The sequence below is a fragment of the Coregonus lavaretus genome (genome assembly GCF_964263955.1).
Source record: "Coregonus lavaretus genome assembly, chromosome: 12".
Classification (NCBI taxonomy): domain Eukaryota; kingdom Metazoa; phylum Chordata; class Actinopteri; order Salmoniformes; family Salmonidae; genus Coregonus; species Coregonus lavaretus.
Window position 1 is genome coordinate 12,045,672 of NC_139999.1, and position 14,585 is coordinate 12,060,256.

The following is a 14,585-nucleotide window of genomic DNA, read 5'->3' on the forward strand; positions in this document are numbered from 1 at the left end:
CTGTCACACCTCTGGGTAGCAGAGGTTCAGTTGTTTTTACAGTTGTTAAGTAATACATGCTTTGATATAGACCTTTCTCGACCTTCCAATTCCTGAAACTCAGCAATAGTCCTGCTTGTATATTGCTTAATTATCTTTATGGAGTCAGATAAATATTTTAATAGGCTATTTACATAGTGTTATTACGGGTCGCTGGTGAGGTATGTATGTGCAGTATGTATGAATAAATGCATGCATACATATAGTATATATGAGTGTACAAAACATTTGGAACACCTTTTACATTTACATTTAAGTCATTTAGAAGACAGACGCTCTTATCCAGAGCGACTTACAAATTGGTGCATTCAACTTAGGATAGCCAGTGGGACAACCACCCCCTTTATTTTTATAATGGGGAGGGGGGGGAGGGTAGAAGGATTACTGTTATACTATTCCAGGTATTCCTTAAAGAGTTAGGGTTTAAAGTGTCTCCGGAAGGTGGTCAGTGACTGGGCTGAGTGGGAACTGTGCTTCCGTAGAGGGGCTAGCAGGCCAGAGGTGGATGAACGTAGTGCCCTCGTTTGGGTGTAGGGTCTGATCAGAGCCTGAAGGTAAGGAGGTGCCGTTCCCCTACAAGGTGTCGAAAGCCTTCCACAGGGATGCTGGCCCATGTTGACTCCAATGCTTCCCACCGTTGTGTCAAGGCTTCTGAATCCTTCTTTAAACTGTCTGCTCCCCTTCATCTACACTGATTGAAGTGGACATCAATAAGGGATCATAGCTTTCACCTGAATTTACTTGGTCAGTCTATGTCATGGAAAGAGCAGGTGTTCCTAATGTCTTGTACACTCAGTATATACAGTATCTCACAAAAGTGAGTACACCCCTCACATTTTTGTAAATATTTGAGTATATCTTTTCATGTGACAACACTGAAGAAACGACACTTTGCTACAATGTAAAGTAGTGAGTGTACAGCTTGTATAACAGTGTAAATTGCTGTCCCCTCAAAATAACACAACACACAGTCATTAATGTCTAAACCGCTGGCAACAAAAGTGAGTAAACCCCTAAGTGAAAATGTCCAAATTGGGCCCAAAGTGTCAATATTTTGTGTGGCCACCATCATTTTCCAGCACTGCCTTAACCCACTTGGGCATGGAGTTCACCAGAGCTTCACAGGTTGCCACTGGAGTCCTCTTCCACTCCTCCATGACGACATCAAAGAGCTGGTGGATGTTAGAGACCTTGCACTCCTCCACCTTCCGTTTGAGGATGCCCCACAGATGCCTGGAGACATGCTTAGCCAGTCCATCACCTTTACCCTCAGCTTCTTTAGCAAGGCAGTGGTCGTCTTGGAGGTGTGTTTGGGGTCATTATCATGTTGGAATACTGCCCTGCGGCCCAGTCTCCGAAGGGAGGGGATCATGCTCTGCTTCAGTATGTCACAGTACATGTAGGCATTCATGGTTCCCTCTCCAGGATACCGTCTCCAACTACACGGAAGATACCTTGCTTCCCCCAGTCCTCTCCCATGTGCTGCCCTTCTGGCAGCTTTATGGGCCTTGCACAGCTGGTGAGCAATCCGCCCTTAATTACTCACCAGCTCCCAATCAGCCCCAATTAGTCCTGTCCGGAGAGCCCGTCGAGACCTGGCACGTCCAGCAGATGTGGCACGTCCGCCTCGTGATGTATACTCCATCTGTTACCAGGCCTCTGGTGGCTGACCTGCTGTACGCCACGTGTATATATATATATATATATATATATATACATACAGCACCAGTCTTAAATTTGGACACACCTTCTCATTCCAGGGTTTTTCTTTATTTTTACTATTTTCTACATTGTAGAATAATAGTGAAGACATCAAAACATTTCAATTAACATTAAGAAGGAATGAAATTCCACAAAAAGGCACACATGTTAATTGAAATGCATTCCAGGTGACTACCTCATGAAGCTGGTTGAGAGAATGCCAAGAGTGTGGAAAGCTGTCATGAAGGCAAAGGGTGGCTACTTTGAAGAATCTAAAATCTAAAATATATTTTGATTTGTTTAACACTTTTTTGGTTACTACATGATTCCATATGTTCTTTCATAGATTTGATGTATTCACTATCATTCTACAATGTAGACAATAGTAAAAATAAAGAAAAACCCTTGAATGATGTGGTGTGTCCAAACTTTTCACTGGTACTGTATATATATATATACACACACACACAGTGCATTTGGAAAGTATTTAGACCACTTGAATTTTTCCACATTTTGTTACATTACAGCGTTATTCTAAAATTGATTAAATTATTCCCCCCCCCCTCATCAATCTACACACAATACCCCATACTGACAAAGCAATAAATGTTTTTTAGACATTTTTGCAAAAATAATTAACTGAAATATCACAATTACATAAGTATTCAGAACCTTTACTCAGTACTTTGTTGAAGCACCTTTGGCAGTGATTACAGCCTCGAGTCTTCTTTGGTATGACACTGCAAGCTTGGCACACCTGTATTTGGGGAGTTTCTACCATTCTTCTCTGAAGATCCTCTTAAGCTCTGTCAGGTTGGATGGGGAGTGTCGCTGCACAGCTATTTTCAGGTGTCTCCAGAGATGTTAGATCGGGTTCAAGTCTGGGCTCTGGCTGGGCCACTCAAGGACATTCAGAGACTTGTCCCGAAGCCACTCCTGCGTTGTCTTGGCTGTGTGCTTAGAGTCGTGAACCTTCGCTCCAGTCTGAGGTCCTGAGCGCTCTGGAGCAGGTTTTCACCAAGGATCTCTCTGTACTTTTCTCCATTCATCTTTCCTTCGATCCTGACTAGTCTCCCAGTCCCTGCCGCTGAAAAACATCCCCACAGCATGATGCTGACACCACCATGCTTCACCGTAGGGATGGTGCCAGGTTTCATCCAGACGTGACGCGTGGCATTCAGGCCAAAGAGTTCAATCTTGGTTTCATCAGACCAGAGAATCTTGTTTCTCATGGTCTGAGAGTCCTTTAGGTGCCTTTTGGCAAACTCCAAGCAGGCTGTCATGTGCCTTTTCCTGAGGAGTGGCTTCCGTCTGGCCACTCGACCATAAAGGCCTGATTGGTGGAGTTCTGCAGAGATGGTTGTCCTTCTGGAAGGTTTTCCCATCACCGCAGAGGAACTCTGGAGCTCTGTCAGAGTGACCATCCGGTTCTTGGTCACCTCCCTGACCAAGGCCCTTCTCCCCCGATTGCTCAGTTTGGCCGGGGGGTCAGCTCTAGGAAGAGTCTTGGTAGTTCTTAACGTCTTCCATTTAAGAATGATGGAGGCCACTGTGTTCTTGGGGACCTTCAATGCTGCAGAAATGTTTTGGTACCCTTCCCCAGATCTTTGCCTCGACACAATCCATGACTTGGTTTTTGCTCTGACGTGCACTGTCAACTGTAGGACCTTATATAGACAGGTGTGTGCCTTTCCAAATCATGTCCAATCAATTGAATTTACCACAGGTGGACTCCAATCAAGTTGTATAAACGTCTCAAGGATGATCAATGGAAACAGGATACAACTGAGCTCAATTTCCAGTCTCATAGCAAAGGGTCTGAATACTTATTTACATAAGGTATCTGTTTTTTTAAACTTTTAATTCATTTACAAACATTTCAAAAAATCTGTTTTCGCTTTGTCATTATGGGCTATTGTGTGTAGATTGATGAGGGAAAAAAATGAGAAATAAATAATTATTCAAGCTCTGTCAAGTTGGTTATTGACCATTGTTAGACAGCCATTTCAAGCCTTGCCATAGATTTTCAAGCTGATTTAAGTCAAAACTGTAACTAGGCCACTCAGGAACATTTAATGTCATCTTGGTAAGTAACTCCAGTGTATATTTGGCCTAGAGTTTTAGGTTATTGTCCTGCTGAAAGGTGGATTTGTCTCCCAGTGTCTGTTGGAAAGCAGACTGAACCAGGCTTTCCTCTAGGACTTTGCCTGGGTTTAGCTCTATTCCTTTTCTTTTTATCCTAAAAAACTCCCTAGTCCTTGCCGATGACAAGCATACCCATAACATGATGCAGCCACCACTATGCTTGAAAATATGGAGAGTGGTACACAGTAATGTGTTGTATTGGATTTGCCCCAAACATGATGCTTTGTATTCAGGATAAAAAGTTAATTTATTAGCTAATTTATTAAGTATTACTTTAGTGCTTTTTGCAAACAGGATGCATGTTTTGGAATATTTTTTATTCTGTACAGGCTTACTTCTTTCACTCATTTAGGTTAGTATTGTGGAGAAACTACAATGTTGATCCATCCTCAGTTTTCTCCTATCACAGCCATTTAACTCTAACTGGTTTAAAAGCACCATTGGCCTCGTGAAATCCCTGAGCGGTTTGAATCCTCTCCATCAACTGAGTTAGGAAGGACGCCTGTATCTTTGTAGTGACTGGCAGTGGTGGAAAAAGTACCCAACTTTCATACTTGAGTAAAAGTAAAGATACCTTAATAGAAAATTACTAAAGTAAAAGTGAAAGTCACCCAGTAAGATCCTACTTGAGTAAAGTCTAAAAGTATTTGGTTTTAAATATACTTAAGTATCAAAAGTAAATGTAATTGCTAAAATATACTTACGTATCGAAAGTAAAAGTATAAATAATTTCAAATTCCTTATATTAAGCAAACCAGACAGCACCATTTTCTTGTTTTTTAAATTGACGTCCAGCCAGGGGCACACTCCAACCCACAGACATAATTACAAATGAAGCATGTGTTTAGTGAGTCCGCCAGATCAGAGGCAGTAGGGATGACCAGGGATGTTCTCTTGATAAGTGTGTAATAAGTCCATTTTCCTGTCCTGCTAAGCATTCAAAATGTACTGTTGGGTGTCAGGGAAAATGTATGGAGTAAAAAGTATATCATCTTCTTTAGGAATGTAGTGAAGTAAAAGTATAAAGTTGTCAAAAATAGTAAAGTAGAGTACAGATACCCCAAAAAACTACTTAAGTAGTACTTTCAAGTATTTTTATTTCAGTACTTTACATCACTGGTGACTGGGTGTATTGATACACACCATCCCAAGTGTAATTAATAACTTCACCATGCTAAAAGAGATATTCAGTGTCTGCTTTTTATTTTTTTTACCCATCTAACAATAGGTGCCCTTCTTTGCGAGGCATTGGTAAACCTCCCTGGTCTTTGTCGTTGAATCTGTGCTTGAAATTCACTGCTCGACTGAGGGACCTTACAGATAATTGTATGTGTGGGGTACAGAGGTGAGGTAGTCATTCCAAAATCATGTTAAACACTATTATTGCACACAGAGTTAGTCCATGCAGCTTATTATGTGAAATGTTAAGCACCTTTTTACTCCTGAAATTATTTAGGCTTGCCATAACAAACAGATTGAATAGTTATTGACTCAAAACATTTCAGCTTTACATTTGTTTATTTTATTTTTATTTTTATTATAAAAACATAATTCCACTTTGACATTATGGGGTAGATCAGTGACACAAAATCTATATTTAATAAATTTTAAATTCAGGCTCTAACACAACAAAATGTGGAAAAAGTTGAGGGGTGTGAAAACTTTCTGAAGGCACTGTATATAAATGCTAATATCAAATATTACCACACTACACCTTTGTAGGAGCATCGTTAATTCGCCGAGTTGTTTCCCAAAACCATCGTTATTAACGTTGCATTTGAAAACGCTCTGAATCTAACGCCTGCCTCAGACCACTCATAGAACAGCTAAGTGTGTCTTTAGATGCTTTTTTGCCCTCCTTCATCACTTAATATATAGATATCCCGTGTAGCTCAGTTGGTAGAGCATGGCGTTTGCAACACCAGGGTTGTGGGTTCGTTTCCCACGGGGGACCAGTATGAAAAACAATGTATGCACTCACTAACTCTGTAAGTCGCTCTGGATAAGAGCGTCTGCTAAATGACGTAAATGTAAATATCTCAGCTAAACATAGAATCACATGGTTTATCCATCTCTCTGTGACCACTGATAACTTCAGGACAAAGTTGACTACAAATACAAAGTTGCCAATGTCTTTGCAATTGATACAAACAAGCAACGTATAAAAAGATGCTTCAAATGAAAAGCGACATGACTGTGTTAAAATATCAACAGTAGGCTATAGGCCTATTTCAATCATATTGAAATACATTTAATTTTCAAACAATTGAGTACTATTGTGCTACATGTAGTAAACTGTCTGTAATTTGTCTCAATATATTTAATGATGTGTAACAACGTGCCAAATGAATCTCTGATTGAGTGCATTATAATAGTGGAAGCATTAAAATAAGCCGCCTCAATATTTGCAGCCATTAGGTGATAATATATCTCTAGGAGCTGATCCGTCGTCAGTCTTGTTGAATAAGATTAGAATTAAGGTAAGATTTGAATGGAGATAGCTGATCAGAGAGCAGCGCTGACGTTCTTTCTATCCTATCAGTATTGACACATGCTCCAGCAACGCACTTAGCAAATGTTCTTTCTGCTTGGTGTTTTGGGAAACGGATGGTACATCTTCGGCCGTTGTAGGAAAGATTCATAATTAAAACACTTGTAAGCCTAAATTCCATCGCTATCGGAAAACCGGGCCCTGCACAGCATCACAGCCTGGCAAAACAGGAAATGACTGTACTCCCTGACTTCCTGCACCGACTGGGAACAGGGATGTCTACTGGCAGTCCCCCACCCCCTGAGGACTGTCCCTTGGCCCGATACGAGGCTCTAATTTCCTGCTCTGGAGGAGCAACAGACAGGGAGGTGGGGGATGTTTGTCTACACAATATAGAACATATGAATAACATTTGCATTTTGTTACCATATTACCTTTTTGTATCGGTTCATGTGTAAACAACGTATTCATGTTGCCAAGCCGTGAAAAGGACACCAAGGACAGAAACGTTTAAGATGCCAGACCTTTACGCCAACCTAAATGCCAAGGAATTCTGGGACAGCTAGCTCAGTGTTTCCCAACTCCAGTCCTCCAGTACCCCCAATAGCACACATTTTGTGTTGTAGCCCCAGACAAACTCACACGATTCAACTCATTGAGGGCTTGATGATTAGTTAAAAAGTTTAATCAGGTGTGCTTGTCCGGGATTACAGCAAGAAATGTGTACTGTTGGGGGTACTGGAGTTGGGAAAAACTGAGCTAGATGAAGACATTTGTGAGACAAGAAGTCCAGTATAATACTAACAGCACAGCATAATGTTAAAACAGACCCGCACCGCAAAGCAGAAGGCAAACAACATATCACCAAGAGAAGCATGTATACTGCTGTCTTGTGTAAGCTAAAGATCACACTGCTACTAAACCTAATCAAGTCTTTATCATGTCAGTGTCTGCATAGTCTCTACAGGACACTATGGCTCTACTATGGGAACAGCTTCTATCGGCTCATTGTCTGTAACTCTCCTCTTTCTGGAAGTATTTCAATTGATAATCCAGGTTTATATGAAAGCTCATTGTAATAATGGTTTGTAAATGGAAAGTGTTGTAGTGTATTTTAAAGTGAACACGAACAATGTTAATAAACTATTTCTGAGACAAGATTATACACAGCCTCCCTTGTTCAGTTTTTCCATTTTACACAGACTATTTTACACATTTATTGCTTGTTTTCCAGTTTAGCAGCCACTGCTTCAGTTAGGGATGTAGTAGTGAGACATGAACATACATGGTTATAGATTCCTGAGAGATGGATATCATCTATTGCGGATAAATGACTGAAACATGATGTAATGATGTTAGACCAGGTGACACTGATCCAATAGTCATCATACTACTGCATCTAAAATGTAGTGGTTCAATTGTCGGCATACTGAAAATACAGTGGAGGTTTAAAAAGACATCGCCAAAAACAGTAAATATCAAATGTATTTTGAATATAAAATAGTTGATAAAAACACTCTCGCATCATATGCTCTGAGGAGATACTGTCCTTTGAATTACATGTTTGTCTTCATTGGTCACTTGTCAGTGGGATATTTTGTATTACCAAACGGTGAACTGGTCAGGCTGAAGATTTCATCCAGTTTCTACTGAGCAAGGATTTTAGTCACCCATCAAGGCAAAACAGTCTCAGAACAGCAACCAGTAGGTGTACAGTATGTGGAGGACCGTGAACAGACTCCCTAGGTTAACTACTCTTGGCCCTTAGGAGAACAAAGGTGTTACCGCTCCCAGGTTAGGTTCCTGTTGAGGATAACAGGGTTTCCCACCACTATCAGCAAGGCCTTGGCTCTGGTCATGGCCAACTTGAACCTCTGTAGAGAGGAGAGAGGACATGGTGGGGTCAGCTAACTGCTGCACAGAAGGTGCAGATTTAAAGCTGCAGGACATGGTGAAAAGCTAACATTTTCTCTTGGCTATAACTACTAGACTATGATTTATGCATGCAGACACAGATGTCATTCAGGGAACGAGTGAGTAAAAGGTACTGTAAGTGCAGTGAAATAACTTCTCGTTAGTGAGGAAGCTGATGTTAAAGTCTTGGTCCATCTTGACGTAGACACCAGTGGAGGCTGCTGAGGGGAGAACGCCTCCGGAACGGAGCAAATGGAATGGCATCAAACACCTGGAAACCCTGTGTTTGATGTATTTGATACCATTCCACTGATTCCGCTCCAGTCATTACCACAAGCCCATTCTCGTGGTAATGACCTCCTGTGGTAGACACCGTGATGATCCTTTATTTAATCAGGTAAGCCAGTTGAGAACAAGTTCTAATTTACAACTGCGACCTGGCCAAGATAAAGCAAAGAAGTGCGATAAAAACAACAACAACACAGAGTTACATATGGAATAAACAAAAACGTACAGTCAATAACACAATAGAAAATAGAAAATCTATATACAGTGTGTGCAAATGTAGTAAGTTATAGAGGTAAGTCAATAAATAGGCCATAGTGCAAAATAATTACAATTTAGTATTAACACTGGAGTGATAGATGGGCAGAAGATGATGTGCAAATAGAGATACTGGGGTGCAAAGTAGCAAAATAAATAACAATGTAAATAACAATATGGGGATGAGGTAGTTGGGTGGGCTAATTACAGATGGGCTGTGTACAGGTGCAGTGATCGGTAAGCTGCTCTGACAACTGATGCTTAAAGTTAATGAGGGAGATAAGTGTCTCCAGCTTCAGAGATTTTTGTAGTTCGTTCCAGTCATTTGCAGCATAGAACTGGAAGGAATGGCGGCCAAAGGAGGTGTTGGCTTTGGGGATGACCAGTGAGATATACCTGCTGGAGCGCATACTACGGGTGGGTGTTGCTATGGTGACCAATGATCTTCCTATCCTGTCTCTAGAACTCCTCCACTGAACCCACCTGGAACAACCACAACAACATGGTTAAGAAACAACTACAACAATCATCAACACTCAAGGCCTCATCTAAACAAAGGCCCCGTACACACTCAGGTTGTTAAACTGATATATAACACAGGACTCACCTTGAGCTCCTTGATGTCCTTCCATTGACTCAACTCTTTGACAGACTTCAAAGCATTCTGGATTTTCTCAACCTGTTCAAAACAGCAGATGACCCTAGTGAATGACCTGCAGAGAGCTGGGACCAAAGTAACAAAGCCTACCATCAGTAACACACTACGCCGCCAGGGACTCAAATCCTGCAGTGCCAGACGTGTCCCCCTGCTTAAGCCAGTACATGTCCAGGCCCGTCTGAAGTTTGCTAGAGTGCATTTGGATGGTCCAGAAGAGGATTGGGAGAATGTCATATGGTCAGATGAAACCAAAATAGAACTTTTTGGTAAAAACTCAACTCGTCGTGTTTGGAGGACAAAGAATGCTGAGTTGCATCCAAAGAACACCATACCTACTGTGAAGCATGGGGGTGGAAACATCATGCTTTGGGGCTGTTTTTCTGCAAAGGGACCAGGACGACTGATCCGTGTAAAGGAAAGAATGAATGGGGCCATATGTCGTGAGATTTTGAGTGAAAACCTCCTTCCATCAGCAAGGGCATTGAAGATTAAACGTGGCTGGGTCTTTCAGCATGACAATGATCCCAAACAAACCGCCCGGGCAACGAAGGAGTGGCTTCGTAAGAAGCATTTCAAGGTCCTGGAGTGGCCTAGCCAGTGTCCAGATCTCAACCCCATAGAAAATCTTTGGAGGGAGTTGAAAGTCCGTGTTGCCCAGCGACAGCCCCAAAACATCACTGCTCTAGAGGAGATCTGCATGGAGGAATGGGCCAAAATACCAGCAACGGTGTGTGAAAACCTTGTGAAGACTTACAGAAAACGTTTGACCTGTGTCATTGCCAACAAAGGGTATATAACAAAGTATTGAGAAACTTTTGTTATTGACCAAATACTTATTTTCCACCATAATTTGCATATCAATTCATTAAAAATCCTACAATGTGATTTTCTGGATTTTTTTTTCTCATTTTGTCTGTCATAGTTGGCGTGTACCTATGATGAAAATTACAGGCCTCTCTCATCTAAGTGGGAGAACTTGCACAATTGGTGGCTGACTAAATACTTTTTTCCCCACTGTATATCAACTTGTGACTCTACACATTTGTTGGGTGCATTTGCTGTTTGTTTTGGTTGTGTTTCAGGTTATTTTGTGCCCAATAGAAATGAATGGCAAATAGTGTATTGTGTCATTTTGGAGTCACTTTTATTGTAAATAAGAAAAAAATATGTTTCTAAACACTTTTAGTGTTTTACAGACTGTTACAGGCTTTGGTTATTCCATTTATGTATTGAGGTTGGACTTTAGCACCTATAGCTCGTAAGCAAGTGGGGCGCACCGATTGATGTCACCTCGTTAGTCAGTATGTGTTACACCCGTGCTGGTTGCCGTTTCGTTAGTGGGAATGTGTTTCACCTGTGTTGGCCCAGGTGCTATTTAAGAGTGGCTGGCCCAGTTAACACCTTTAGTTGGTGCTCCCATTTTAGATTTCTAGACAAACAAATATTTTATCTGATCTTCGCTGTTTTCGTTTTGCTTCACTTTGTGGTTTGCTTCCTGTCTTTCAGTTTGGTCTGCGGGGGTTTTACTTTTGTTTGCCTCTTCTTGGGAAAATGTTGTGGGCGCTCATGGTGGGTGTCTTTTAGGTTCCAGTTGTTGTTGCTAGTCAACTTTCAGTGGACACCCCCATGAGTGTCTTTCAGAACCCATCCTAAAACACCACCTGTTTCATTTTGGTTGTTGGTCAGTGACTCTTTGTTAGTTCCCCCTTCTTTTCGAGTGACATTTTTGGTTTTCTTGCTGGGGAATGTGACACATTACAACAAATTGATTACAGCACTACCTCAAAAATGGAGGAGGCAGGTGGCAGAGAGAGGAGGTAGGGAACTGGTCTGTCTGCCCAATATAAAGGATCAAAACTGGCAGAGGAACAAAAATAGCATGAATAGGAAAGTATACCAGTTTCATTTGAGGACCAGGATGTTGACAGCTGTGCCATACAGATTTTGTATATACTGATTCCATGGTACAGGGTGTATATGTATATGTATGTATATATATATATATATATAAACCGATGCAAGATTCAACACTGTACTTTTCAGCTAAAAGTAATGTACAGAATTCTTACCACCAACTAAACTATTTGGGGCATACAACCATTGCAGATGTTGTTGTAAGGAAACAATCAATATATCATTTGTTCTGCTATTGCCCTCAGGTAGCCTGTTTCTGGTCTCAGGTTCAGGAAGGGCTGAAAAAACATAACATTAATCTAAAATTGACCCTAGAAATAGCATTGTTGGGAGACTTGGAGAGACATGGTCAGTCAATTCCTAATTTACTAATACTCTTAGTAAAAGTATTTATCTTCAACACGCAATCTGTGGATTCTATTCGATTAGATAGATTTCAATTGTATGTTAAACATCACAGCATAGTTGAAAGATACAGTATGCGTCGCGTAGAAATCCGAGCATGGCCAGCAGAGCGAGGTTGGATGGGCTGAGTCAAACCGAGGGTTGGGCTGTCTAAATGGAGACAAGTGAGAGTGAAGTTGCTGGGCAGGTGGTAGAATGACGGTTAAAGATAAAATAAACAAATATAAAAAGTTTAAATGACACTAAAAAGGAACGTTGTTACATCCAATGCATGTTTGTCTGAGGCTGATGCCACGCAAGCGCTTGGACACGCGTACACATACCTGCATTCAAACGCACACACACATAAATAGTGCCACACGCACACACACATACAGTGGGGGAAAAAATGATTTAGTCAGCCACCAATTGTGCAAGTTCTCCCACTTAAAAAGATGAGAAGCCTGTCATTTTCATCATAGGTACACGTCAACTATGACAGACAAAATGAGAAAGAAAAATCCAGAAAATCACATTGTAGGATTTTTTATGAATTTATTTGCAAATTATGGTGGAAAATAAGTATTTGGTCAATAACAAAAGTTTCTCAATACTTTGTTATATACAGTACCCTTTGTTGGCAATGACACAGGTCAAACGTTTTCTGTAAGTCTTCACAAGGTTTTCACACACAGTATTTTGGCCCATTCCTCCATGCAGATCTCCTCTAGAGCAGTGATGTTTTGGGGCTGTCGCTGGGCAACACAGACTTTCAACTCCCTCCAAAGATTTTCTATGGGGTTGAGATCTGGAGACTGGCTAGGCCACTCCAGGACCTTGAAATGCTTCTTACGAAGCCACTCCTTCGTTACCCGGGCGGTGTGTTTGGGATCATTGTCATGCTGAAAGACCCAGCCCCAAAGCATGATGTTTCCACCCCCATGCTTTCATCTGACCATATGACATTCTCCCAATCCTCTTCTGGACCATCCAAATGCACTCTAGCAAACTTCAGACAGGCCTGGACATGTACTGGCTTAAGCAGGGGGACACGTCTGGCACTGCAGGATTTGAGTCCCTGGCGGCGTAGTATGTTACTGATGGTAGGCTTTGTTACTTTGCTCCCAGCTCTCTGCAGGTCATTCACTAGGTCCCCCCGTGTGGTTCTGGGATTTTTGCTCACCGTTCTTGTGATCATTTTGACCCCACGGGGTGAGATCTTGCGTGGAGCCCCAGATCGAGGGAGATTATCAGATTATTATGTCTTCCATTTCCTAATAATTGCTCCCACAGTTGATTTCTTCAAACCAAGCTGCTTACCTATTGCAGATTCAGTCTTCCCAGCCTGGTGCAGGTCTACAATTTTGTTTCTGGTGTCCTTTGACAGCTCTTTGGTCTTGGCCATAGTGGAGTTTGGAGTGTGACTGTTTGAGGTTGTGGACAGGTGTCTTTTATACTGATAACAAGTTCAAACAGGTGCCATTAATACAGGTAACGAGTGGAGGACAGAGGAGCCTCTTAAAGAAGAAGTTACAGGTCTGTGAGAGCCAGAAATCTTGCTTGTTTGTAGGTGACCAAATACTTATTTTCCATACCCTTCTTTCTTTTCTTTCCAAAACACTTGAGCGTGCTGTCTCTGACTTAGTCGCTCGCTATCGCTCTCAGAACGATCTTCTTGACCCTAACCAGTCAGGCTTCAAGACGGATCACTCAACCGAGACTGCTCTCCTCTGTCACGGAGGCTCTCCACACTGCCAAAGCTGACTCTCTCTCCTCTGTTCTCATCCTCCTAGATCTATCCGCTGCCTTCGACAATGTGAACCATCAAATCCTCCTCTCCAACCTCTCAGGGCTCTGCGTCTTAGGCTCTGCACACTCTTGGATTGCATCCTACCTGGCAGGCCACTCCTACCAGGTGATGTGGAGAGGATCTGTGTCTGCACCACATACTCTCACTACTGGTGTCCGCCAGGGCCCTCTTCTCTCTATACACCAAGTCACTCGGCTCAGTCATATCGTTACATGGTCTCTCCTATCATTGCTATATGGATGACACTCAACTACTTTTCTCTTTCCCTCCTTCTGACACCAAGGTGGCGACGCGCATCCCTGGGTGCCTGCCAGATATCTTAGCTTGGATGTCGGCCCACCACCTCAAGCTAAACAAGACGGAGCTGCTCTTCCTCCCAGGGAAGGCCTGCCGGCTCCAAGACCTCTCCATCAAGGTTGACAACTCTGCGGTGTCCCCCTCCCAAAGGGCAAATAATCTTGGTGTGACCCTGGACAACACCCTCTCGCTCTCTGCAAATATCAAAGTGACTCGCTCCTGTAGGTTCATGCTCTACAACATCCATAGAGTACGATCCTACCTCACACAGGAAGCGGCGCAGGTCCTAATCTAGGCACTTGTCATCTCCCGTCTGGACTACTGCAACTCGCTGTTGGCTGGGCTCCCTGCTTGTGCCATCAAACCCCTGCGACTTATCCAGAATGCCGAAGCCTGCCAGGTGTTCAACCATCCCAAGTTCTCCCATGTCTCCGCACACTCCACTGGCTTCCAGTCAAAGCTCACATCCACTACAAGACCATGGACCTACGGAGCAGCAAGAAGAACTGCCCCTCCCTACCTTCAGGCTATGCTCAAACCCTACACCCTAACCCAAGTACTCCATTCTGCAACCTCTTGTCTCTTGGCCCTCCCACCCTTACAGGAGGGCAGCTACCGCTCAGCCCACTCAAACTCTTCTCTGTCCTGACACCCCAATGGTGGAACCAGCTTCCCCCTGAAGCTAGGAC